This window comes from Diadema setosum, chromosome 4 (genome assembly GCF_964275005.1).
Source record: "Diadema setosum chromosome 4, eeDiaSeto1, whole genome shotgun sequence".
In the NCBI taxonomy this organism is placed as follows: domain Eukaryota; kingdom Metazoa; phylum Echinodermata; class Echinoidea; order Diadematoida; family Diadematidae; genus Diadema; species Diadema setosum.
This window is the reverse complement of record NC_092688.1, coordinates 40,582,526-40,608,557: the sequence shown is the minus strand read 5'-3', so window position 1 is coordinate 40,608,557 and position 26,032 is coordinate 40,582,526. Positions and strand designations below refer to the sequence as shown.

At 39.2% G+C, this 26,032-nt stretch overlaps 1 pseudogene; it reads left to right on the top strand.

Annotated features, from left to right (window-relative positions):
• LOC140227875 (uncharacterized) lies at positions 1–25,627 on the top strand (annotated as a pseudogene).
• Positions 25,628–26,032: the final 405 nt, after the last annotated feature.

Genomic DNA, 26,032 nt, shown 5'->3' with positions numbered 1-26,032 from the left:
ATGAGCGGGGAAACTCCGGCTACGAGTACCGCTGCCGCTGGCACTGGTGAACGGAGGGCCTGGAAGGAGCGACTTCAGGACCTCAAGCTTGAAGATGAAAATCTAAGTGATGTGTGTCGCCAGCAAGTACGTTTGTACCGTTATTAATTACTTAATTCTCAAGGGTCAAAAAGCTACATAAAAAAAAGCAAATGCCATCTTATTTACTTTATTAGCTTTTGTGATTGTTTTAATAGTTTCTATGACAATGCAGCCTAACCTGAATATTAGGATCTAACGTTAACCCAAAAAAGAAGGCATGGTCAAAATGGACAATGTTGATTGAACACATACAATGTAATCCGTAGCCACGTACGGCCAGGATAAATGAACAAAACTAAGATAAATCTGGAATCTTATCAACAAAGGGAATGTGCGTCGGTAAGTATTGCCACAAGCAAATATATTCGTTAAGGACATGACTGCAATTCAAATATGGATCTGACATTAGAAGTCGTAGAACAGACTAAGATTAAGAATACTAATGTTACAATGTTGGTCCATTTACATCACATACATGTGATATATTTGTTTTGTAAAGTGTGTACTGTCAAAATGAATCTTGAGGCTCTGCTTTGAGCGGACGGTCTGTGACTGATGTCAGTGTTGGAGATAGTTTTGCTTTGTCTTATGAAAAGGCAGCCCAAGTATCAGGATGAATGTGTATCACCCCTCGTCAGTTCACATCAATTATCTTTGTCATAATTGGTTAAGACCGAGCGAGGGACTATCAGAAAAGATAGTTCTAAGCCAAGTGCAGCGAGCTGGAAACCGATCCCACTTAACTAAGTTTTACCTCATGGTTTTACTTTCTGTACAATCTTCAAGAGATTTTTCACAAAAGAATGTGCATATCACTAGATGGTTTCTATTTATTTTTTAAAGCAATATTTTGGTATATTGTAACAAAATGATATTTATTTTGTGTAGTGTGTGGTGCATTTCAATTGGAATTTGTGCGAAACCATTAATCGAACAAAATTTGTTCATAGAAATTCAGTAACACAACATAGTCGTGGTTACTTTGTGCTGATTTATACATGTAACAAGCTATGCATTCTAAAAGAGTGTTTGAATTGTTCCTTTAAGTTAGCCTTCTGTATTGATGATTATTTGTCAATTGGTGGTTTTTGTGGAAATTCAGATAGTGATAAAAAGTATGGATGATAAGTGCAGCGATAATTCCTACAGTTAGTTCAAAGTTGTGTTATACCCCGTTCCCACTGCCGATCAGATCAACTCGATCAAGGGAGATCAATCCCGATCATCTATTTTTGCCAGAGCAATCCCGACCAAATGCTCCATCGTCCTTCAACACGATCCCTTCCCGACCGCTATTCGATCTTTTACGATCCGCATCCGACCATTCTCGACATCTCCAGAATCTCTCCTCGACAGACACACAGATCTCTACTAGAATATCCCGATATACACACAATCAATACACGATCGCTACACGGTCAATACTCGATTTCTACTAGACTTCCTAGACCAGCTCGACATGACTCGATCTGTGTAAGATCTTGCATCGAACGGGTCGGCAGGATCGTACAGTGATCGGGTGAAGGAAGAATTGGTTACAGTATTCGTTTGGTTATATGAGACAACTCAGTATTTATGCTTGAAATCAGCGTGGCCTAAAAGAGTGCTACAAACTGACTATTAATTGCAAAAGCATGAATGAACGACAGAAATGATTATCTTTAGTATAGGTTTTACCGGCCAATTTCGCCCTTTTGTCAGTCCATTTGATGAAAGGTTCATTCAATTTAGCGAAAATCCTCATCACTGCACATTCGGTCATTCAAAATTGCAAGTTGTTCGTTCAATTTAGCATTCCGATCAATGAGATTTGCACAATATGTGCCTTTCGAATTCGTAAAACTGGCATTCAAATTGGCACGTGCTCTTCAGTCATTCAAATTCGCCAGCACTGGCGAAAGGGATATTTCAGTCATTCAAATTCGCGTATGGGCAGTCAAATTCCTAACATGTTCATTGAAATTAACGTCATGTCATTTCTTTTTTTGAAAAGGTGATAACATTTAAGAGCGTATTTCTATGTGACTTATTGTTTCATCCACACACTGTTAAGCAGTAAAAGTATCGTATTTTTGACCATATTATATAACTTTGCTGTTCTGTAACGCCCCTTTTCTTTCATACATGACATTTTAGGCCTACATGTACCAATACTCTAGTTTAACTTCATCTTCTTATAGTCATGACGGCACAAGTTAGATACAGACGTATTTCTCAAGGGGACAGAAAACGAATTATAGGAATATTTGATGATCATAACCTTGACTTCCTACAACTGGCCGACACAAGGAATAAAGCGCACAACGGCGAGATAAGTTGTGGCCATGCACATGTTGCACTATCTTCGGAATTGAAGAGTCACCAAGCACCTTAAAGAAAAAAAAAATGTTGCCAAAATCTCTGAAATGAGTACGAAAATATGATATGTAATGACGCTTGGAAAACAATAACTATGTTAAGAAAATAAAGAAATAAGCAAACCATAAACATGCGTGCTAAATTGACTGCAAAAGATGTTAAATTGATTGCCCAAAAAATGAATTGGAATGAACGAGAGCAGCATGTCCGTGATCACGTGACTATCATTCTCAACTGAATGAACGAATAACCAAATGGTGCTTGTTTTACGACTTTCAATAGAAAAAGTGTTAAACGAATAACCAAATGGTGCTTGTGTTACGAATTTCAATAGAAAAAGTGTTACTTAGAATGAGGCTAATGCTCCAATATGAATTTAAATGAAGAGATCATAAAATTAAACTATACCGAACATGTCATCTTTGGTATATTTCACTAAATTGAATGCAGCAATTAGGAATTGGACTGACAAATTGATAAAGTGCGAAATTGGCCGGAAAAACCTATAGTTGATAGAAGAACACTTCCTATTTTGAAACCAGGCGCAATCATCAATTCTCGTGCAGGCGTTTCGATTCTGTAGTCATATTTCCTGAAAAAAAAAACGATGACAAAGACTGATCACTACTGTTTGTGAGCCACTCAAAAAGGTACCAAAAAAATGCATTCATTTGTATTCATTCATTTTATCCGTTTTCAGTAGCTATTTTTGACGCACTCGTTATCAGTATTTACGGCTTCACTATCGCTCAGTCAAGTAGGATATCAGTGCGGAAAGTTACAGATTTTGTAAATCACAAATTTTCATGGAGATCAAAGCGCCTGCACGAAGATTGATTATCATTGTGTCAAATAAAATTTGAGGTGTTCTTTCTATTGAATAATGTAACGATTTCATTCAGTCGCTCATATCTTTTTAAATAAGAGACAATTTTGTAGCACTCTGTCTGCCGGGACACCATGTATAATACCTATAATAGGTTCGTTCATATGCATTCGATATTTTCACTGGATGTGAAGAATAACAAATCTAAGTTTGATATCTCATTAAAAAAAAAAGAAATGTCACACCGCCACGCTTCGTATAAGTGCATGACATATAGGTGGGCTGAATTTTATTTGGTCTAAAATGAAACATAGGCTTATATGCCCATAAATGCACCATTATATAGAGTTGGAAAAAAATTGACTGTTCTACACCCCAAATGAGTCGTGTTATCTCTGTCATTATTGTTCTCATTATCAAAGAATGAAAAAGTGAATGAAAAATATATATGTATTCATTGATAAATCATATAGGCCCAAGAGTGTGTAAAAGAAAATACATGTATCATATTAATTTCTAAATTCATGAAGTGTGCTGATATGAAGAACAGAGTACATTATCATGAAAATAGAATAATATAACATTTTACACTAGCAAAAAAATGATGAAAATCTTGGTTGTTTATTTTTTTTTGTCAACTCATCCCAGCCAATCGAAATCGAGGTGGACTTCAAGCAATGTACATACAACTCTCAATAAAAAAAAAAACCTTATTAAGCGAAGCAAAAGTGTAACATCTACGTAAATAAAAGTAAATTAAGTCACTGAGCATTTATGAATCTACGTTTTAACACGTCAGTGTAAGAAATAGATTTTATATCAACGTAACCAACTTCAACTTTGAAACAGACAAGCTAGCAAAAGAAATCAAGAAACATTTCTCAGTTTATAAGTAAAGTATATAATCTAGAAAAATTCCTTTCACGTTACAGTCATATTACCAGAATACCGTTTTTTTCTCAGTTTCAGTTGTGTTTCTTTTCTTACTTCTGGTATTTTTGTCTGGAGAGTCAAATTCTGTCATGTCTGCTGTTTAGGGTTTGTTCTCTTTTCCCTCTCTTCGTGGCCCTTTTCTTTTCTTCAGTTGGCCAGGAGTGGATGAAGAAACTGACGACATCTAACTTTTTAACGTGACCAAGGACTGCATATGTTTTTTCTTAATACCTGAACAATAAATGAGTGCTAAGAAAGTACGTCTGCACCTGCTGCAACCACTGTCAAAAAGTGCTCGGTAATTGATCGAATGCCGGTCGAAGCATGATCGAGTTTAGTCGAGTATCAATCGATAGCAGTCCTGTATCGGTCGTGTAGCGGTCGAGTTATTCATGAAACTGATGAATCCTGGATCGAGATGATCTGAAATCAATCGTGTAGCATTCGAGTATAACTCGAGATGATCGGGAACTGAGCTCGGGGAAAAATCCGTCCCGACCACACTAGATTTCTATACGACCGATTCCCGATCAGCACGATCTCTTCTCGATCACTACCCGAGCTGTTGGTGTTCGGGCTTCCTACTCGAATATTTTGGACATGTCCAAAATTATCGTGAAGGAAGCAGGAGCGATGCCGATCAAGGTAGATCGACCCCGAATACCAATGCCGAGCCAGCCCGACCAGGCTAAAAAAGCTTGATCGGGATTGATCGAGTTGATCTGATCGGCAGTGGGAACGTACCCGAGGTTTGACACATACATTTAGCATTGTGTGTGTACACGTGTGTATACAGGTTGGTCATATGACACATTCTAGACAATTAACGTTGATTAATTAGTAAACATGATCAGTTATGGGACTGAAAATGGTGTTGATGTTTGACTTAAATGAATTCAATTAAACTTTGAAGAGTTTAAAGGGATAGCTTTTAAAGGGATAGCTTAACTCTGTGTAAAATAAAGAAAGAATAAAGGACATTTTTAGGAGAAATTGATAACCATGCCTATAATAATTCCTCCCAGGTACTAGTAGCAACGGCAGTTACCTCATACTGTATTAGGTTAGGTTTTTATAATTAATTTAAGGCATAGCTGAATAATTATATTTTTTGGAGCAAATTGCCCACCCGGCAGAGAGCTCCACAATCCAAAAGAACAACAATATTAGGAAGGAGGTTGTGTGCATGAAACAATTCTTGCGCTATACTCTGCTCGTACACTCTGTCCAAAGAGGAGGAGGATTGAGACTGAACTTGTGTCTTGTACTCGATAAGATGTTCTAAATGAGAGCATGTTATGTACACACTATACCTGTAAATAAACAAGTTGGTGTTCCGGTACATCGCCTCTGAAGTTGTGATGCATTCGTGTTCAGTACAAAATAAGTACTGGTTGGAATGAATGCTGGTGGGACTAGGATGGCAACCGGTGGTTCTGCAGTAGAAGACAACTCGTCCAGCAGCCTTTGCGAGCATTCTCGAGCGGGCTTTGCTGCACCTTGGGATAACTGAGTATCTAGACGGACGTCGGAGAACGAAGTTCAGTACTTTGGAAGGAACAAGTACGTCCGACGTACTTCCAGAACAGACGTCGGAGAACGAAGTTCAGTACTTTGGAAGGAACAAGTACGTCCGACGTACTTCCAGAACAGACGTCGGAGAACGAAGTTCAGTTCTTTGGAAGAAACAAGTACATCCGACGTACTTCCAGAACTGACGTCGGAGAACGAAGTACAGTACTTTGGAAATGAAAAGTACAAACGACGTACATCCAGGGCGAACGTCGGAGGACGACGTACTCTAGAAACGACGTCGGGAGTGAGAGTGAAAATTCACTTGTCAGTGTGTTGGGTGAATTAGATATGAGAGTGAGAATGTGCCGTTGAATCAGATGGTGTGAAGTGCAAGGTGTAGACTGGTGACGTACAAGTGGTGGGAAACTTAAGGTTTTATCCTCTTCATAGAGTGATCGTATATTTCGATCAAACGGACGGTCGGCTCGGTCTGCATAAGTGCCAATGCCCCGTTGTTCGCTACAATATTATGTTTTCTTTTTTTCCAAGTTGTTTTAGATAACCTCGAATACCAAAAAGAATTTTTAGTCTGCCATTTTGTTGAATCATTAAGTTGTTGTTGTTTTTTTTTTTTCAGGGCTGGAGCCTGCAATATCTACGAAAAAAAAAAGATGGTGGAAGTGATTTCTAGTGCTTTATGGAAGAAAATTTTGTTGTGCGCAACAATGAGCTCAGTGGTATCATACTAACTGCAGTATAGTACCGGAAATATCAGTGTTCATCACACACCTACAGTACCACACCAGTGTCATTGATCTCAGTATTGTACAAAAACAACTGAGCACTGCCCAATGACAATGCATCCAGTCCAAGACATTTAGGTAAAATAAGTTGCAACCATCAATAAGTTCTCATCATGGGATGAGTTCATACATTACAATGATCTCACCCTTAATTCGGAAACCATGATGCAAAAACAGAATATGAAAGATACAGTGCATGTGATTCATTAAATCGCAGCATAAAAGTTGTCATTACATGCCTGAAAATTGTACAAGCTGTGCTTTTAGTTGGATCACCCCATTTCCGTTTAGGTACTCTATATTCTGTCAGTTCATGCTGATATATTACTGTAATATTATGTGTCGATATGTGTAAACAACAATGCAATGTAAAATGGAAATGAAACGAATAAATTCAATTCAATTCAATTCAAATTATCATTGTGGTTACTATCACAATTTTAATTCAAATTGGCATTGTGATTATTATCACAAGCTGCTAAAATTTGGCCACTATGATCAAGTGTATGTACTAAAACACGATATGGCGCTACACAGCGCAGCAACCTGGAGTGTGACAATACCCCTGGGTAAGATACGGTGCATGAAAATATGGATTTGTGTGATAATTTTGCAAGTATTTGAATTCATGATGTAGAATTCAGCCATGCATTGATTAACGCATTAAGGACGAGTCCCGAGTATACTCGGGTAGGGGTGTATTGATAGGAAATGCGTGTTTTATCAAAATCAGTCCATCCTCAACGGGTTATTACAGAAAAAGGTACATAGTATTTTCCTTTATGCAAGCCAAGAATTTATGAGATTTCCACTGTGGAGGTGTTTGCAATTCTTTTTACAAAGGGTGATATTAGCACAATTATTGGAAGTTGTGAGTTTCAAAATCAGTCTTTGTCTTCTTCGTATGTCATAATTACCCCGGTTGATTCCATTTTGTTGAATCTTGCTGGTCATGTGGGGCGAACCATGAGGAGTCAGCACCATTTGATTGTTGTGTGGGTACATGTAGGTGGGGGAGACCACTTCACTGGGTTAGCACTGGCGTAGCCGGGGGGGGGGGGGGGCGATGGGGGCGGTCGCCCCCCCTAAGATTTGGACCGGGGATTTGGGAGGCGAAAAAAAAAATGCGTGTATACTGTATGCATGCACATGAAGCGGGTCTCCTTTGCAACCTTTCATCAAATAAGATATTTTTTTTTGAATATTTCACTCAAAGTGTGCACCAGATCGTTGAATTTCAATTCAAAATATGCAAAATCTCTCGTGCTTGGGAGGGGGTATCCCCCTCCCAAACCCTCCCCCTCTGTGCCTCTTTCCCTAGCTTAATACACTTTTTAGATTTACACACACACACACACACACACAATTATGAATAATTCTGAGTGCACAAGACTTATCACTTATATTCCGAAAACTCAAGGTTCCCTCATGTATAAGGGGAATTTCCCCTTTTAATCGACCCTTTCCTCCCTCCCCCCCCCCCCATCCGTTTTTTTTTCTTTGGTGATTTCCCAATAATGTTGATTCCATCAAATATGCGTAAACGAGATATCTCAATTTCAACCTTAAAAAGGCAAAAGCTCCATCGGAAGGGAAGGGTGGAGATAACACTCGCCCACGCCTTCTCCCTTCTCGCCCGCCCCTCCCCCCCCCTTCCGCCATTCATAGAAGTAGACTGTGGCTATACCCAGATCGCTTTATTTCAATTCTAAAAACGCAAAAGCTCCGCGAGCGGGAGGGGGAATCCCCCTTCCCCTAAGCTCTACCTCACTAGACTTTATACATACACACAGATGGTGCACATTCGGAATAAAAGCTAAATTCCGTGATTTTAACACTTATGAAAAAGTATTGCACCAAAAATTTGCACCAGATCGCTGAATTTCAGGTCTGAAAACGCAAAAATCACCTTCGTGTGGGAGGGGATATGCCCCTATCTACACCCTCGTGTGCATGCTTTTTCTGTTTGATTGCTGAACTGCAGACAGCGTTCATGATATTCAGTGTAAGAATTAATACAACAAGATTATTTAAATGATACCATTTTATAGGTAAATTGTTCAATAATAATCTACACTAAAATATACTGCAACCTTAAACAAGTGGGACTGTTTCAACCCGTTAAAACACGCAAAAACATGCATCAAATTGCACCATTTGCGACATCAAAATGCAAAAAGTTCTCACCGCGGGAGGGGGGACATCCCCCTCCCACACCCTCCCCTCCCCCTTCGCTCGCTCGGCTCGCTCGGGTTCAGTCGCGTTCATGATATTCAGTGAAAAGAATCAATACAAGAAGATTATTTAAATGATACCATTTTATAGGCAAATTGTTCAATAATAATCTACATCAAAATATACTGCTACCTTAAACAAGTGGGACTGTTTCACGTCGATAAAACGCGCAAAAACATGCATCAAATTGCACCATTTACAACATCAAAATGCAAAAAGTTCTTACCGTGGGAGGGGGACACCCCCCTCCCACACCCTCCCCTCCCCCCTCGCTCGCTCCGCTCGCTCGGGTTCAGTCGCGTTCATGATATTCAGTGAGAAGAATTAATACAAGAAGTGTATCTAAATGGTACCATTTTATAGGCAAATTGTTCAATAATAATCTACACTCAAATATACTGCTACCTTAAACAAGTGGGACTGTTTCACGTCGATAAAACGCGCAAAAACATGCATCAAATTGCACCATTTACAACATCAAAATGCAAAAAGTTCTTACCGTGGGAGGGGGACACCCCCCTCCCACACCCTCCCCTCCCCCCTCGCTCGCTCCGCTCGCTCGGGTTCAGTCGCGTTCATGATATTCAGTGAGAAGAATTAATACAAGAAGTGTATCTAAATGGTACCATTTTATAGGCAAATTGTTCAATAATAATCTACACTCAAATATACTGCTACCTTAAACAAGTGGGACTGTTTCACGTCGATAAAACGCGCAAAAACATGCATCAAATTGCACCATTTGCAACATCAAAATGCAAAAAGTTCTTACCGTGGGAGGGGGACACCCCCCTCCCACACCCTCCCCTCCCCCCTCGCTCGCTCCGCTCACTCGGGTTCAGTCGCGTTCATGATATTCAGTGAGAAGAATTAATACAAGAAGTGTATTTAAATGATACCATTTTATAGGCAAATTGTTCAATAATAATCTACACTCAAATATACTGCTATACCTTAAACAAGTGGGACTGTTTCACGTCGATAAAACGCGCAAAAACATGCATCAAATTGCACCATTTGCAACATCAAAATGCAAAAAGTTCTTACCGTGGGAGGGGGGACACCCCCCTCCCACACCCTCCCCTCCCCCCTCGCTCGCTCCGCTCGCTCGGGTTCAGTCGCGTTCATGATATTCAGTGAGAAGAATTAATACAAGAAGTGTATCTAAATGATACCATTTTATAGGCAAATTGTTCAATAATAATCTACACTCAAATATACTGCTATACCTTAAACAAGTGGGACTGTTTCACGTCGATAAAACGCGCAAAAACATGCATCAAATTGCACCATTTACAACATCAAAATGCACAAAGTTCTTACCGTGGGAGGGGGGACACCCCCCTCCCACACCCTCCCTTCCCCCCTCGCTCGCTCCGCTCGCTCGGGTTCAGTCGCGTTCATGATATTCAGTGAGAAGAATTAATACAAGAAGTCTATTTAAATGGTACCATTTTATAGGCAAATTGTTCAATAATAATCTACACTCAAATATACTGCTACCTTAAACAAGTGGGACTGTTTCACGTCGATAAAACGCGCAAAAACATGCATCAAATTGCACCATTTACAACATCAAAATGCACAAAGTTCTTACCGTGGGAGGGGGGACACCCCCCTCCCACACCCTCCCCTCCTCGCTCGCTCCGCTCGCTCGGGCTCGGTCGCTTCGCTCCCTCGCAGACTAACCGCCCCCCCTAAGATGAAATCCTGGCTACGCCGTTGGTTAGCACTCTGCTTTTTGTTACTCTCTAAAAAATCGAGTGAAAATATTCACTCTTAAAAGAGTAAATACAAAAAAAAAAATAGTGAATTTAGAGTGAAATTGGAGTGATTTTTGAGTGAAAATGTTAATTTTCACTCGTTTTAGAGTGACCTCAGGGATCACTCCAAAATCTTCGAGTGATCCCTGAGGTCACTCCAAAATGAGTGAAAATTGACATTTTCACTCAAAATTCACTCTAATTTCACTCTAAATTCACTCTTTTTTTGCACTCACTCTTTTAAGAGTGAGTATTTTCACTCGATTTTTTTAGAGAGTATGACTGAGTGAAATGGGACTTTGTGTGTGTGTGTGTGTGTGTGTGTGTGCATGTGTGAATTTTGGCTAACTGTGTGTAGATGAATATTGAACGTAGTGTGGAATTGCAACTGAGGTTCCTATAACATATCTAACTTTCCCTTCCGTTGCCTTCTTTTCCCTCTTTCCCCCAGAATTTTATCCCAAACTTCATCTTCTGTTTCTACCGCACTGCACGTGGTGGCCGGCTACTTCTTCAGCTTTCTCATTTACATTCTGGTGGATGCAGGCGGAGATGGATATGGAGCCAAAGTACTCATATACCTGACAATCTTGACGTTCATCGAGGTCACCCTGTATTTCTGCGTTTCGTTCGTCAATGTCTTCATGGATTACATCACGGACCATCGCAGAGGTGCCGATTCACAAGTTAACCGGTGTGGTAAGTTATGGGGGCCAGTGCAGTATGTAAAGAGAGTCTGGCCAACTCGCTTTTCAGCTCCAAATGAGTCTTGAAGTCTTTTAGGAGCCATGTCGCTACCATACTTCGCCCATACGCGGTGTCCTTCGTTCACTACCCCTTCTTTGGTAGGACCAGTTTTTCATTATTACGTGTGGGCGTACACGCTAACCCTGCGGTAACGCGTAATGCGCTGTATATTTGGGCGATGACATTAGTAGTTGGCCAGACTCTCTTTATATACGGCACTGATGGGGACAGGACAGTTATTTTATGTCATGAGTGTGGGGATTTGACCTGAAAGCTTGTCTAAAATTGTGTTACATAAGGCCCCAAGGGGAAAATTCACGTTCATATTGTCTTTGGAAGGTGAAACAGAATCTTACAAATCCGAACAGGGAAAGTCTCATCAAAATCAGATACAAAAGTGAAAATCTCACCTTTTTCCGGCTAGAGTAAGGTATTCACTATTGGAATGAATTAATGCAAGTTATAGTCCGGGAGCCAGCGGGGGTCAGCCTAGCTGAAAAGGTTACCAATTTTTATGTGTATAGCAATTTAGTACATATGCCCCTGAGTATGGAAATGCACGTCTGGCTGGTCATCGGTGGTGGGTGTGGCCAGGAGGGCCACAAAAAGGACCCCCCAAAATTAGGCTAGCCTAGCTGGAAAAGTAACCCCATGAAAACCACTGCAACTTGTTCGTTACACTTACAGGATAAATGAGTGACCATTGCCAGACGTTTTAAGTGGTGGGGGGTAGCCGCCAGACGCTCTTAAAGGCCCAACTCCAGCTAGGCTAGCCTAGCTGAAAAAGTAACCTCATGAAAACCACTGGAACTTGTTCGTTACACTTACAGGAGAAATGAATGACCATTGCCAGACGTTTTAAGTGGTGGGGGGTAGCCGCCAGACGCCCTTAAAGACCCAAATTTTTCCAGCTAGGCTAGCCTAGCTGAAAAAGTAACCTCATGAAACCCACTGGAACTTGTTCGTTACACTTACAGGATAAATGAATGATCATTGCCAGACGTTTTAAGTGGTGGGGGGGTAGCCGCCAGACGCCCTTAAAGACCCAAATTTTTCCAGCTAGGCTAGCCTAGCTGAAAAAGTAACCTAATGTAACCCACTGGAACTTATTCGTTACACTTACAGGATAAATGAATGACCATTGCCAGACGTTTTAAGTGGTGGGGGGTAGCCGCCAGACGCCCTTAAAGACCAAACTTTTTCCAGCTAGGCTTGCCTTGCTGAACAAGTAACCTTGTGAAACCCACTGGAACTTGTTCTTTATACTTACAGGATATACATGACCGTTGCCAGACGTTTTAAATGGTGGTTGGGGGGGGGGGGGGAGCCGCCAGACGCCCTTAAAGACCCAATTTTTTCCAGCTAGACTAAGCTATAGCCTATATATAGCTGGAAAAATAACCTCCTGAAACCCACTGGAACTTGTTCTTGTGATACACTCAAAGGATAATTGAATGATCGTTGCCAGACAATAGCCGCCAGACGCCCCAAAGACCAAACTCTTACCAGCTAGGCTAGCCTAGCTGAAAATTAGGAAAGTAACCCCATGAAACCCACTGGAACTTGTTCTTACACTTACAGAATAAATGCATGACCGTTGCCAGAGGCTTTAAGTGGTGGGGCGTAGCCCCCAGACGCTCTCAAAGACACAATTTTACCAGCTATAAGGTTCACATATTTCAGAAATGATAGCAGTGTAATTCCATAACAATACCGCTAGCTTGCGAGTTCACCTGTCTATAATCTATGCATGCCTTATTCTTTTGTTCTGCTTCCTTGAGCCCCAACTCATGCATTCTTATGGTGACTCTCCCATGTCATCATCCTTGTTCATTGCAATTTGCTCTATTTTTTGAAAATATTCTTATTCCTCATGCCAATTATCACAAATTCTGAAACTCTGTCCTCAGTATAACTAATTCATAGTTGTACAATGATGTAAACATCTGAGAATCACCCGGAGGTCTCCTTTAATGGGGGAGTTTCTCAAGAGCGCACATGGAAACATGCTTTGAAATATTAATAGGGCAAGTGTTGAGACAAAATACTGTAGAAATATGAGAATATACAGTGGTGTGGTTTTGGTAGAAGAAATAGGGTATCTGTATTTGTCCTCAGTGATAACCAAAAAACTTATTTGGAAAGAATAATAGACATCAAAAAAGAATTGCCCAATCAAACATGTCGGGATTTTTCTCAAACATCAGTGTTCTCATTTTCTTTGCAGTGTAAAAAAAAAAAAAAAAAAAAAAAACAGGGCCGGGTACAGTATCCGGATGGAAATTGGTGGGATGGGCGTAAACCCGCGGGTATTATAACATACTGACGTGAAAAAAAAAAAAACAAACAAGACCAAAAACTACTTTCTTTCTGTGCCCTGGGGAGAAATATTCATCAATTGCATTTTGAAAATGTTGAAAATCACAACTTTTGATGAAATTGTGTCCTACAGTATCTCTTCTTATATGAAGGCTTTTTTTTATAATTAAGTTTCTCTCCTCTATGACCATGATAAAACGGTGCCAGGTAAAAATGGCAGAGGTAAAAATGGCAGAGGTAAAAATGGCAAAGGTAAAAATGGCAGGGGTAAAAATGGCAGAGGTAAAAATGGCAGAGGTAAAATTGGCAGGGGTAAAAATGGCAGAGGTAAAAATGGCAGAGGTAAAAATGGCAGAGGTAAAAATGGCAGAGGTAAAAATGGCAGAGGTAGAAATGGCAGAGGTAAAAATGGCAGAGGTAAAAGTGGCAGAGGTAGAAATGACAGGGGTATAAATGGCAGAGGTAAAAATGGCAGAGATAAAAATGGCAGAGGCAAAAATGGCAGAGGTAAAAATGTCAGAGGTAAAATGTTAGAAGTAATGAGAGCGATTTCGTCGGAGATAAACGTATGAAGAGGTTTTGAATGATAACTTAGCCAGAGCAAACTGTATTCATCGAATTATCAAATCCAAACTGCAGATTTGAAGAATGTTTATTAAATTATGTTTTAAAAAGATTAGAGCACTCTCATTATTCTGAGTTTGATACAGCATGACATTCTGATGACACATCAGAAGCAGGTACACAGTGAATTGTCTTATGACTTCTGATAGTGAACAGTTTTTAATGGTGGCTCAGCAATGTGAACGCAGGAGGGAATACAGATCATTCTTATTGATACACAGAAAATGGGGAAAAGTGAATATGATACCACTGGCAAATTACGTCCCGTAAAACCATACTGTTGGAAAGACATGCATTTTTCTTCTCTTTTTTAATGCGGGGCGTGGACTTTTTCTTGTCTGTATGGTTGAAGATCACCTATTGGAAAGCAATATACCGTGAAGTACCTGGTTTAGCAAATATTTAATCACAGATGATATAACTTTTGAGCCCAGCTATTAGTAAAATTGCATTTACATTGAACATCTTTAATTAAAAAAATAATGATGCGCAGTGTGGGGCACGACATATTTCAATCTGTCTTAACGGATAACGTATTATTATGTTTCTTTGGAAATATAGATATTTCTCCTTTAATCATGTTATTAATGGACATCTTTAATTATCATCACACACTGAAGGATTAAAAATCTAGGGCAGCTAGTGTTACTTTATCGGATTGTATACCATGTTGTTATCATGTTGTTCTCGGGGTGAAACCCGGAAACTGTGGTATCATAAAGTTTCATGAATAATGAATATAAGTTCATTTTGCACTACGATATATTCATAAGCATTATGCCCTTTAGCATGGTGTTGTGGAGTTTGCCTGTTATATCAAAGAGGTTCTCTCGCCTTCTTGATGATTATAGTTTACCTCCTGATGGTTACATGCCATCATCATGATGCATGGTGAAAATCAGAATTGTATAAAATCCGCTAGGTTTGTTACATGCTAAATAATTCTGGACTTAGAAATTACTTATATCTGGCTTACGTTACAGTCAACGGGTTTTCCTACGAAAACATTCAGGTTTCGTAGGAGCCTATTTATCTCACAAGGCCTGATAACGACATAATGTAGAAGTAAAATTACAAAACGCAAAAAAAACAACAAACTACAGCAGATGTATCGGCAGACATAAGTAAGCTCTTGCAAAATATTTTATTACATTGTTCAAGTGTATCACATGGCGCAAAAACAAATATCTCGACGTTTAATTAACACTCTGTGGTCACTTTACAAACTTATGCCTATTAAGACTGGAGACGAAGTTTAGCAATAGACTGTTCAGTGAGAGTAAAAACCGATAGTTTGCCATGGGATTTCTTTCAATCATTGTTGAACGAATCCGCAGGCGAAAAAAATGTAAATGTTTGATGCCTTTCAAACTTAGCTGTTGCCCCAAAGCATGGGCGTAAATCCAGGAACACATCAGAATCAGGTCAATAGCACCATGAGACCCAGAGATATTCGCAATTGTAGATTTCAAATGGCGACCATTTTGAAATCCAATATGGCGGACATAAAGAGAGAATTCCAAGTGGCCCAATATCTGAAAATGTTTGCAATATGTTATTGTACATTTGTGCCAAATTTGGTGCTTGTATCACAAAATGCACGATAGGTTTCCTAAGCTGCCCCACTAAGAGTATAGTGATACCCTTTATAATATATAAAACATTTTCGTGTAATTAATGATTTGTTTAACCCCAAATTTTGGGGGATTGGGACATCAAGCGGGGAGAAATGAGACAACCTAGAGAGAAATTGGATAACCATCATGACCAAAGTAGGATTTACATGTCGAGGGGAGAAATGTAACACTGCCCTATTAAATGGCTCCCAGTGGTAACAGAAACAGTAAAAGATCCCTGCCAATTCTTCATACCTGCATGTCTGTTATCAAGCAATTTTATTTTCAGAAGTTTGCACACTTATTAAAATGCCTATTAACATAGTATAGGACCTACCAGATCTATAGTAAGTTTGATATTTTACTGACTATACCTGTAGAGCTGTATAGTGGTTATAATATGTCCATTTTCAAGTGTACCGAGGCTCATCTTATTACTGATATATAATTAGATTGTTGACTGGCCAAGCATTTTTCAAGTTACTTGAGTGTCCCATATTTCTCCCCGTGTCCCATTTCTCCCCGGTCTCCCCCGTGCTTTATTTCAGAAGGCACGAAAAGCGCGTATTGCGAGAAAGGTGTCAGAATCATGAAGAAAAAAATGTCACTTTTACCTCGTCCTCTTGCATTTCAACAACTAAATTTTTATCAATGGCAATTTTATCTCTAGCATTTTGACCACTGACATTTCGACCACTGACAACTTTAACTCTGACATTTTTACCACTGACATAATTATTTACCTCTGCCATTTTTACCCCTGCCATTTTTACCTCTGCCATTTTTACCTCTGCCATTTTTACCTCTGCCATTTTTACCTCTGCCATTTTTACCTCTGCCATTTTTACCCCTGCCATTTTTACCCCTGCCATTTTTACCTCTGCCATTTTTAACTCTGCCATATTTACCTCTGCCATTTTTACCTCTGCCATTTTTACCCCTGACATTTTTACCTCTGCCATTTTTACCCCTGCCATTTTTACCTCTGCCATTTTTACACCGAACCGATAAAACAGACCCCTGATGATTAAAACAAAAGACAATCAAAACTTGGCAAATGAACTCTTTGGACATTAGCAAAAGGGAATACATTAACAGTTTTTGCAAACACTTTATACAATAGTTGTATTGTCTAATACTCCATCAAGCTCATAAAAGATACAATTCTACTGCAACAAGAAATCCATTCAGTAAGACTCGTCCTCGGTGTACATAGCTTAAAATGCCAACTTTTAAAAAAATAATGCCCCAGCTCTTAAATTTACTTTAAAAAGGGGAAGTAAAGCTCAACACCTTTGGCCTATGACTTTTTAGGTACCATATCACCTTACGGTTGTGGAGATGGGTAAAGAAAAATTATTAACGAAATAAAACTTATAGGAACATGCTTCACATTACCTCACCGTTTTCTTCTCTTAAGAAAGAAACGAAATCTGATAATTGTTCAAGAGTGTTTTTGAACATAGTACACTGCAAAAGCAGAAAAAATCAATATTTTTAAGAAACATAACTCACAACAACAAGGAATTCCTGTCGTGTCTAGTATTGCACGTTTTTGGTTTGGAGGGTTTTGGATGCTAATATTTCAAGACAAGTTTATGCTCCGGCACTTCAATGAGCTTAAATGTAAAGTAATGATCAACCTCTCTTGCCAATAAACTCAACATTTGCTGTTCTTCAGTAAAGCATATGACAGAAACATATGATAAACATGTCTAAAATTCATATGAATATAAGCTCAGTCACAGCAACAACAAAAATATTATGTTTTCTATAAACTAATACTGCATGTACTTAGTTTCGAGGGATTAAGGTGCAAAATGTTATGACAAAAGCCCCTACGTGGCTACCAGCAATTAAACATCCTTCAACTTCTTTAGCAAATGAGCTCATGTGTATCATCTTCTTGTTGAGAAGACGAAGATGAGTAATGATAAAATAACCAAACTATCAACTTTCCTTAACATATTTTACATGAAATCATTATTGCCTTCTCGTAACGAAATTGAAAAAAACTGAACATCTGAAATTGTTCAAAATCGCTTCTTGATAACGATGAAAGCAAAGGAAACTTAGTGTTTGTAACCACTATGACACGTGTCTACAGATCTGTCATGCTCATAAGAAACGTAACTCACAGAAATATAATTTTATACAGTAAGTACTTGGTTTGGAGGACATTCAGATGTCAACTTTTCAAGAATAATACACCAGCACTGACATTAAGTGATGAAAAAAAGGAATGCTCAGCTTCTTTATCCAATTAGCTCATAGGTAATTCCTTGTAGTTGAAAAAAAAAACAACGAGTAGACATAAAAATATAGACTTCCCGTAACATGTATCACAGGTCATGATCTCCACATTTGCTCCTCTTAACCCTAAAAAGGCCGGGGGGGGGGGTTGAATCAACCCCCCCCCTCGACATTTTTCACCACTACTCCGCCGCGCGAAATTTTTTGACCGCGCCGTTCGCTGACTTTTTACTTTCAAGTCTCGCACATCTTTTGACACCATTTTCGCGAAAATCGTGCATACCGTTACGATGCTGCATAACGTTTTATACATGCCTGTCAGACCGAAAATGGCTCAAAAACGTGATTTTGTGTATAAAGTCTATGCAAATGGAGTAGTCTCTTCTTATTCATAAAGATATGATTATTTTCACTTTTATAGGCTGAAACTATTTAATTTTAGCATAATTATGCTTGATATAGGTTCTGTCATAAATTTTGCGAAAAAAAAATGATAAAACAAAAGGTCGAAAAAACAATGAAATACATAAGAAATTCATAAAACAATAAAATACATAAGAAATTGATTTTGATACCAAATTTTTTTTTCATGTACATTGTTAGGAATGCTACAAAGAATTTTTTCATCAAAAATTAGGATTCTAGGAGCTTTAATTTCTGATTTAGAGCAAAATGTATGATTTTATGCATATATTAGCATAATTAATCATTATGACGAAAATTTCCATTTCTTTTTGTATAGCTTGGTAGATTACGGCACAGGTAATGCACGTGCCAAATTTCATGGCGATTGCACGATCGACAGCCGAGATCTCAGGGGGGGGGGGGGGGTTGAATCAACCCCTCCCCGGCCACAGAACACCCAAAAAAGCCCGGCCTGGTTAGGGTTAACTTAAAAGAAATAAATATACATTTAAATTTGTTTTAAATGACCTTTAAAGAATATGAAGAAAAAATTCTGTGTCTGCAAAGGCTTGACACGTGTCTAATACTGGGTCACGCTCATATTAAACGTAGCTCACAGGAACAAGGAATTCACGTGTGTATAAAATAATACTGCAGAGAGGGTGCAAAGTTGAACCCTTTATTGAGGGTGCGAAAATGTTCCCTTGGGTACATCTTTCCACCCACACTAAGTGGTGCTAGATTGCACCTCTTCGTGAGGGTGCATCTTTCCACCCACATTAAGTGGTGCTAAGTTGCACCTTTCTTGAGGGTGCTATCTTGCACCCTTTACCTTTCGGCGCACCTTTGCACCCCGTGTAGCCTTTACATCTTGGTGCAACTTTACATCCTTTCGTGAGGGTGCAAAGAAACACCCAAAGTTCCAAGATTGTGTCTTGTTTTGAGGGTGCAATCTTGGAACTTTGGATGCTACTTTGTACCCGCAAGAAATGGTGAAAGTTACACCCTCGGGAGCAACTTGCCCCCTTGAAAAAGGCGCAACCTCGTACCTTTAGGTGCAACTTTATGCCCGAAGGATGCAAGAATGTACCCTCTCTTGAGGGTGCAACCTTGTGCCTTATTGGTATGATGTTGCACCTATGTGGTGTTATTTGCTCCATGACTGCTGCAAAATTGCTCCTTCAAAGGAGCAAGTCAGTGTCACTGCCTGCTCCTTCACAGGGTCAATATTGCCCATCATCTCAAGGTGCAACTTAGCATCACAAAATCGGGTACGATTTAGTTCCTTAACTACTCTAAACCTTGAATAGTGCGAACTGATGTAAGCCTATTTGCTCAGCATATAACTTATGTTGTTGTTGCACTCTGAAAAGTAAATAGGATTAGTGTAACTCGGATCTTGTGAGTCATGAAATGTGTGTGCGTGCAGAATTTGTGAGTTGTGAAAATGTTAATGTAAAAGTTAACTTAGTTGTGTTTGAATAATATACTGAAACCAAAAATTTACCCAATTACCTTTTCAATAAGGTGAGCACTATATCTATCAAACAGTTAACCTTCTCGGCAAGAGTATACATCTGCATGTTTAAGGAAGAGGTGAAAATATGATATGCAGTTGTCTGGATACGTTTTATTCAAAACGTTCTTGAATGCGTACTTATTCACATAATCTATAAGAATAACATATGCTTCTTACCAGTACTCAAAGCCTCTAAAACAAGAGCATGCTTTTTACACTTCTAAAGTATACACCATATCTTAAAAACAAAATGTAAGAGGATTTAAGAAGCTGTTTGTATGCATTCAAACGAATCCATATTTCTATCTAAAATCTAAAACGTGTCTTGTAAAAGGGGAATTCGTTTTATAATGACGATGCCAATTGTCTTAAAGTCCTTATCACGACATGTCTTGGAGTTCACGCTTATTGAAAACATGAGATTCTTGGCACGTAGATTACAACTATGGTTTAAAGAGTTAACTGAGATACGCATACCGTATACGGGCATTTCGATGAAAACAATTAAATACAACTTCGGTACTGTAAATAATATGAAAATCAAACTTGATACCAGCCCTTATCGACAACCAATACAGACTATGGAGGACTGCAGTTATAATTGTGTTCAGATATTGTTTTGGGTGATACACGCATGCCGACTGATTTAGGATCAATTCGAGTCCCTCGAGCTGAGATTCCGGAACTGCAATGAGCAAACCATCATGATGCATAACAAAGTGACTGAGATAATGCATGCACCAGTTTCTGTTTCGTTGTTCTATACACAGAAAGTTGTTTCGTTTTCCAATCCTGTGCAGGCACACAGAGATTTACAGAATTCAATCATCTTTGACTATAACGCCATGGTCGCGTGCAAAATGAATGCAGCTTATCTAACTTAACCTGTAGTTACTGAATAGGGGACTACTGTATATTCAATTTATACATTATTAATCGGATGATAGAACCTGTCAAAGAGTAAATTGCGGATATCGTATACCATTGTCAAATTCACTTTCTGTTCTATACAGAGTATCAATGGAATGTTATGAACCACTTCAGCATTACCAATCATTATCATAATTATTTCCCTGAAACGGCTGCATTTGTATGAGCGGGAAGAGTTTGGCATCATACATAGCAAGAGTCGTGACTACAAAACTAAATACATGTATTAAAATGCAAGGTTTTAGGACACTTTGAATCATCCCCCCCCCCCCAAAAAAAAACCACAACAACAACAACTTAGTAAAATGTTGTACAATGTATGCCCTACTTCCATTAACCTATGATCTTTGACCCTTGATTGAATACATGGCCCGCATTTTTTCAACGAATAGGCATTTGGATGCAACGTAGGTATTATATAAAAGAAAAAAAATGTTTTAGGAAAATACATTTAACCACTTCAGAAATAATTATGGAACAAATAGCAAAATATTGACACGTTCACTTCTTCCGTAATGACATGACAGAAAACTTTCCTCACGGAATCGTTCTGCCGTAATTCATGAGCAAGTCATGGATATATACTTAGTTCGATTAAAAGTATACATTGAGTCATTGCAAAAGCATCTAATGAAAAGTATGCTTCAGAACTACATCATTGTCATTTATTCTATAACACTAATGATATAGAGCTATTGGTCCGCCATATTGCCTAACAGGTCGTTGTCCTCCTACCACGTTTGTTTAGCAAATAAGGCACAGAATTTAATTTTGCACTTGTTGCCAAAGACTCTAATCTTCTTTACCGCTATTCTCAGACATGTATGCTGGTGCTGTATGAATTAGAAGCGGAAGCTTACAAATTAATTTAATATTCACCATTTAACAAGGCAAAAGCGAAGTGATGTCTCGTCCACATATCGACTTTGTGATTGCAGAGATTTTCAAATGGCATAGGCATAGTTCATTGACTTTTTGACTGTTGACGTAGTCGGACTTCACCAATATTAACACTTGACAGCAATCAGATGATGATCTGAGGAGTGAATTTTGTGATCATATAGCTCAAAAGTGTGGAAAGTTATTGAAAGAACACCAGAATACTATGTCGACAGTGTTTATCAGGTGAGATACAAACATAGAACAAGTTCCAGTGGGTTTCAGGAGGTTACTTTTCCAGCCAGGGTTATAGTCTAGCTGGTAAAATTGGGTCTTTGAGGGCATCTGGCGGCTACACCCCCCCCCCTCCCCACTTCTTAAACGTCTGGCAACGGCCATGCATATATCCTGTAAGTGTAAATAACACGTCGCAGTGGGTTTCATTAGGTTATATTTTCAGCTATAGGCTAGCCTATATAGCTGGAAAAAGTTTGGTCTTTAAGGGCGTCTGGCGGCTACCCCCACCACTTAAAACGTCTGGCAATGGTCATTCATTTATCCTGTAAGTGTAACGAACAAGTTCCAGTGGGTTTCATTAGGTTACTTTTTCAGCTAGGCTAGCCTAGCTGGAAAAGTTTGGGTCTTTAAGGGCGTCTGGCGGCTACCCCCCACCACTTAAAACGTCTGGCAATGGTCATTCATTTATCCTGTAAGTGTAACGAACAAGTTCCAGTGGGTTTCATTAGGTTACTTTTTCAGCTAGGCTAGCCTAGCTGGAAAAATTTGGGTCTTTAAGGGCGTCTGGCGGCTACCCCCCACCACTTAAAACGTCTGGCAATGGTCATTCATTTATCCTGTAAGTGTAACGAACAAGTTCCAGTGGTTTTCATGAGTTTACTTTTTCAGCTAGGCTAGCCTAGCTGGAGTTGGGCCTTTAAGAGCGTCTGGCGGCTACCCCCCACCACTTAAAACGTCTGGCAATGGTCATTCATTTATCCTGTAAGTGTAACGAACAAGTTGCAGTGGTTTTCATGGGGTTACTTTTCCAGCTAGGCTTGCCTAATTTTGAGGGGTCCTTTTTTTGGCCCTCCTGGCCACACCCACCACCGATGACCAGCCAGACGTGCATTTCCATACTTAGGGGCATATGTACTAAATTGCTATATACATAAAAATTGGTAACCTTTTCAGCTAGGCTGACCCCCGCTGGCTCCCGGACTATTACTATGTAGACCAGGATAAGCTTTCACTGTAGTACATCTCTCTTGTTGCTTTGCAAGATACACTGTAAAAACATCGGTGTTAGATTTAACACCACGGGTGTTAAATCTAACACCGATCAAACTTCAATAAAGGACCACACCCACAGGTGTTAAAAATGCACTGTGATGGTGTTGAAAAGTGTTCACCTGACACTTCGTGGTGTTAATTTGACACTGTACCTGGTGTTATTTTGACACTGTACTGATGTTAATTCAAAAATGACACCACATGGTGTTGATTTGATATTTGTTGGTGTTAATATCAATGGTTTAACACCCGTCCAGCTTCAATAAGGGACCACACCAGCTGGTGTTACTTTGGTGTAAATTTATTTTCACATTTTTTCAAAAATCTAGTATTTTAATGTAAAATTCTTGATCGTCTTGTTTAAATTAAAAATCAACAAGAAGTGCAGTTACTAAGAAACTCTTCAAAAAACAGTTTAAAATTTGGAAATGACACCCGGAGGTGTTAATTTAACACCATAAATGAGCACCGAAAATTTAACACCAGCTCGGTGTTCACTATTTAACACCGGACTTTTTGCAGTGTATGATTTTTTTTTTTTTTTTTTGCTTTGTCTGTCAATAATTTAGAAGCTAACTTACCTCACTTTCATTGAATCATAACTGTTGAATAAGTACATGTATACTTACACTGTAAATCAATTCAATTTAAAGAACAAGTTCACTTTCATATAGGCCCTACATGTAGATTGAGCGAAAGCTGCAGCAATATTCATAGAACACATTAACAGGGAAAGTTTGAGGAAAATCGGGCAGTTCATTCAAAAGTTAACATTTTTTAAGCTTCTGCACAGACACTGCTGGATGAGAAGACTACTACAGTTTAATGACATCACATGCAAAATATAGAGGCAATTTCATAAAATTGTATTTCTTTTTTTTTTTTTAAAGTACACACTCCCTTGACTTGTGACTGACCTGTGTTAAGGGTAATGTTACCCCCCCCCCCCCCAGGCCTTCTGAAAGATGTAAGTCAAGTGCTTGTTATGCTAGAAATGAGAAATTAATGTTAAATTTTCTTTATATTTTCTTTATATCTTTCTACTCCTATGATATCACATGCTGTGATAGTAGTCTTCTCATCCACCGATTGCGGCACTGAAACTTCAAATATTCATAACTTTTTTAGCAGATTGTGAAATTTGTTGGATGTAGTCTATTAATACTGCTGCATTCTCTCAATTCATATGAACATTTTTTTTTTTTTTACGCTGTATGAAGATGAACTTGTCCTTTAAGTTGCTGGAATGCATGAGGCCACGATATCACCATGTTATTTATAAAAATGTGTCTAATTCACCTGTTTTGGAAAAAAAAATAAATTCTACACTTCCATAACCTTGGAACCTTGGGTGTGGGCGTTTTTTTTTTCTTTCTTTCTTTCTTCTTTCTTCTTTTGTATGTGTGTGTGGGTGTGTGTGCTGGACTAGTGCAGCTTACATTAGATTGCTTGTTTCTTTCTTGTATTCATACACAAGTTAAATATTGGCACTCAACCATTTGGCTGTTTTTCAGCAAGTCCACATGATGCATAAAAACAGTGATAACAACCAACATAAGGTAATACAATACAATACATACAATACAAGATCACAATGAAACTCACAGAGTTGAAAAAAAAAAAATAAACTGTAGGAACCTATGTTTGATTTTAGTATACTGTAAAAGTAGAGATTTTCGTGCATATCGCGCAACCAGAAGCTAGCGCCAAAATAAAAGCACGTGAATATTTTTACATGCCATATGTATCTGTGGACAATGTCTTGATTCCTCAGAATTAAAAACAAACGAATTAAACTGATCTTACCCAGCCCACATTCACACGAGAATAACCACTTTTACAGTATTCGTTGTAGTAAAAGTAGTAGGATTTGGTTTGTCACTTTTAATGTGAAGATGCTTGGAAATGCAACCAGTTTCTTGACATACACGTATGCCTCTTTGCACGTTTGTGTAAAAAAAAAAAAAAAAATGTGCTATAGGTGGGAAATTCCGCTACCAGCTGGAGTGGCTCCTCTTCAACATCTCAGTCAATGTCTGCATAATCGTCATCCTGGTCTGGTGGCCCATTCTCCGGCCCCAAGTACCCAAGAGCCAGGAGATTCCGCTCCACATCGACATCAGCATCCACCTGCTGCCGTGCATGATCTGCCCGGTCGACCTCTTCTTGACCAAGGTCCACCTCCGCTTCGTCCACGTCCTCTACCCCGCCCTCTACCTCTTCGCCTATACCTGCTCTTCACCGTCATCTACTGGGCGGCGGGCGGGACCGACCCCAGCGGCAACCGCTTCATCTACCCAATCATCGACTTCGGCGGCAATCCAGGCATCGCCGTGGCGACGGTGTTCGGGGTGGCCGCCGCGACCTTCCTGGCGCAGGGGTTTCTGAAGCTGCTCTACATCCTGAGGAGGAAGTGTCTGGACACGAGTGTAAGCGAGAGAGTAGAGGAGCAGGAACCTCTTGTCCGCGACCGAAGATTGCATCCCTCGGAAGAATATGCTTTAGTCAGTTCCTGGATCCAAATTTCCTGATAGTGTAAAGGTGGCATTCCCTTGATTGCTAAAGCAAGATATAATGAATGCAATGTGGAAGCTTTATAAATTATAATATGTCCAAAATATAACATTTGCCATTTTTTCCTCTCTGTGCTAATTGGAAATGATGATGATGATGATAATAGTGATGATTTAGATGTATGATTATTTTCAAAGTGCTTTACAAGCTTATTTCATTTTGCTGCCACATGCTGTATGAAAAACTCAGACTTGCAGACATGTATTTTGATAGCTATCTATCAAACCCTGTGATGGAAATCATGTAGTATTGTGTATAATGAAGTTCAGAATATATCTTTCCATCCTTTATGTACAGGTAATAAGACATTCAATGGAAGTGCAAAATGCAGGTGGCTCCATGTACAATTGCTCTAGTCATAA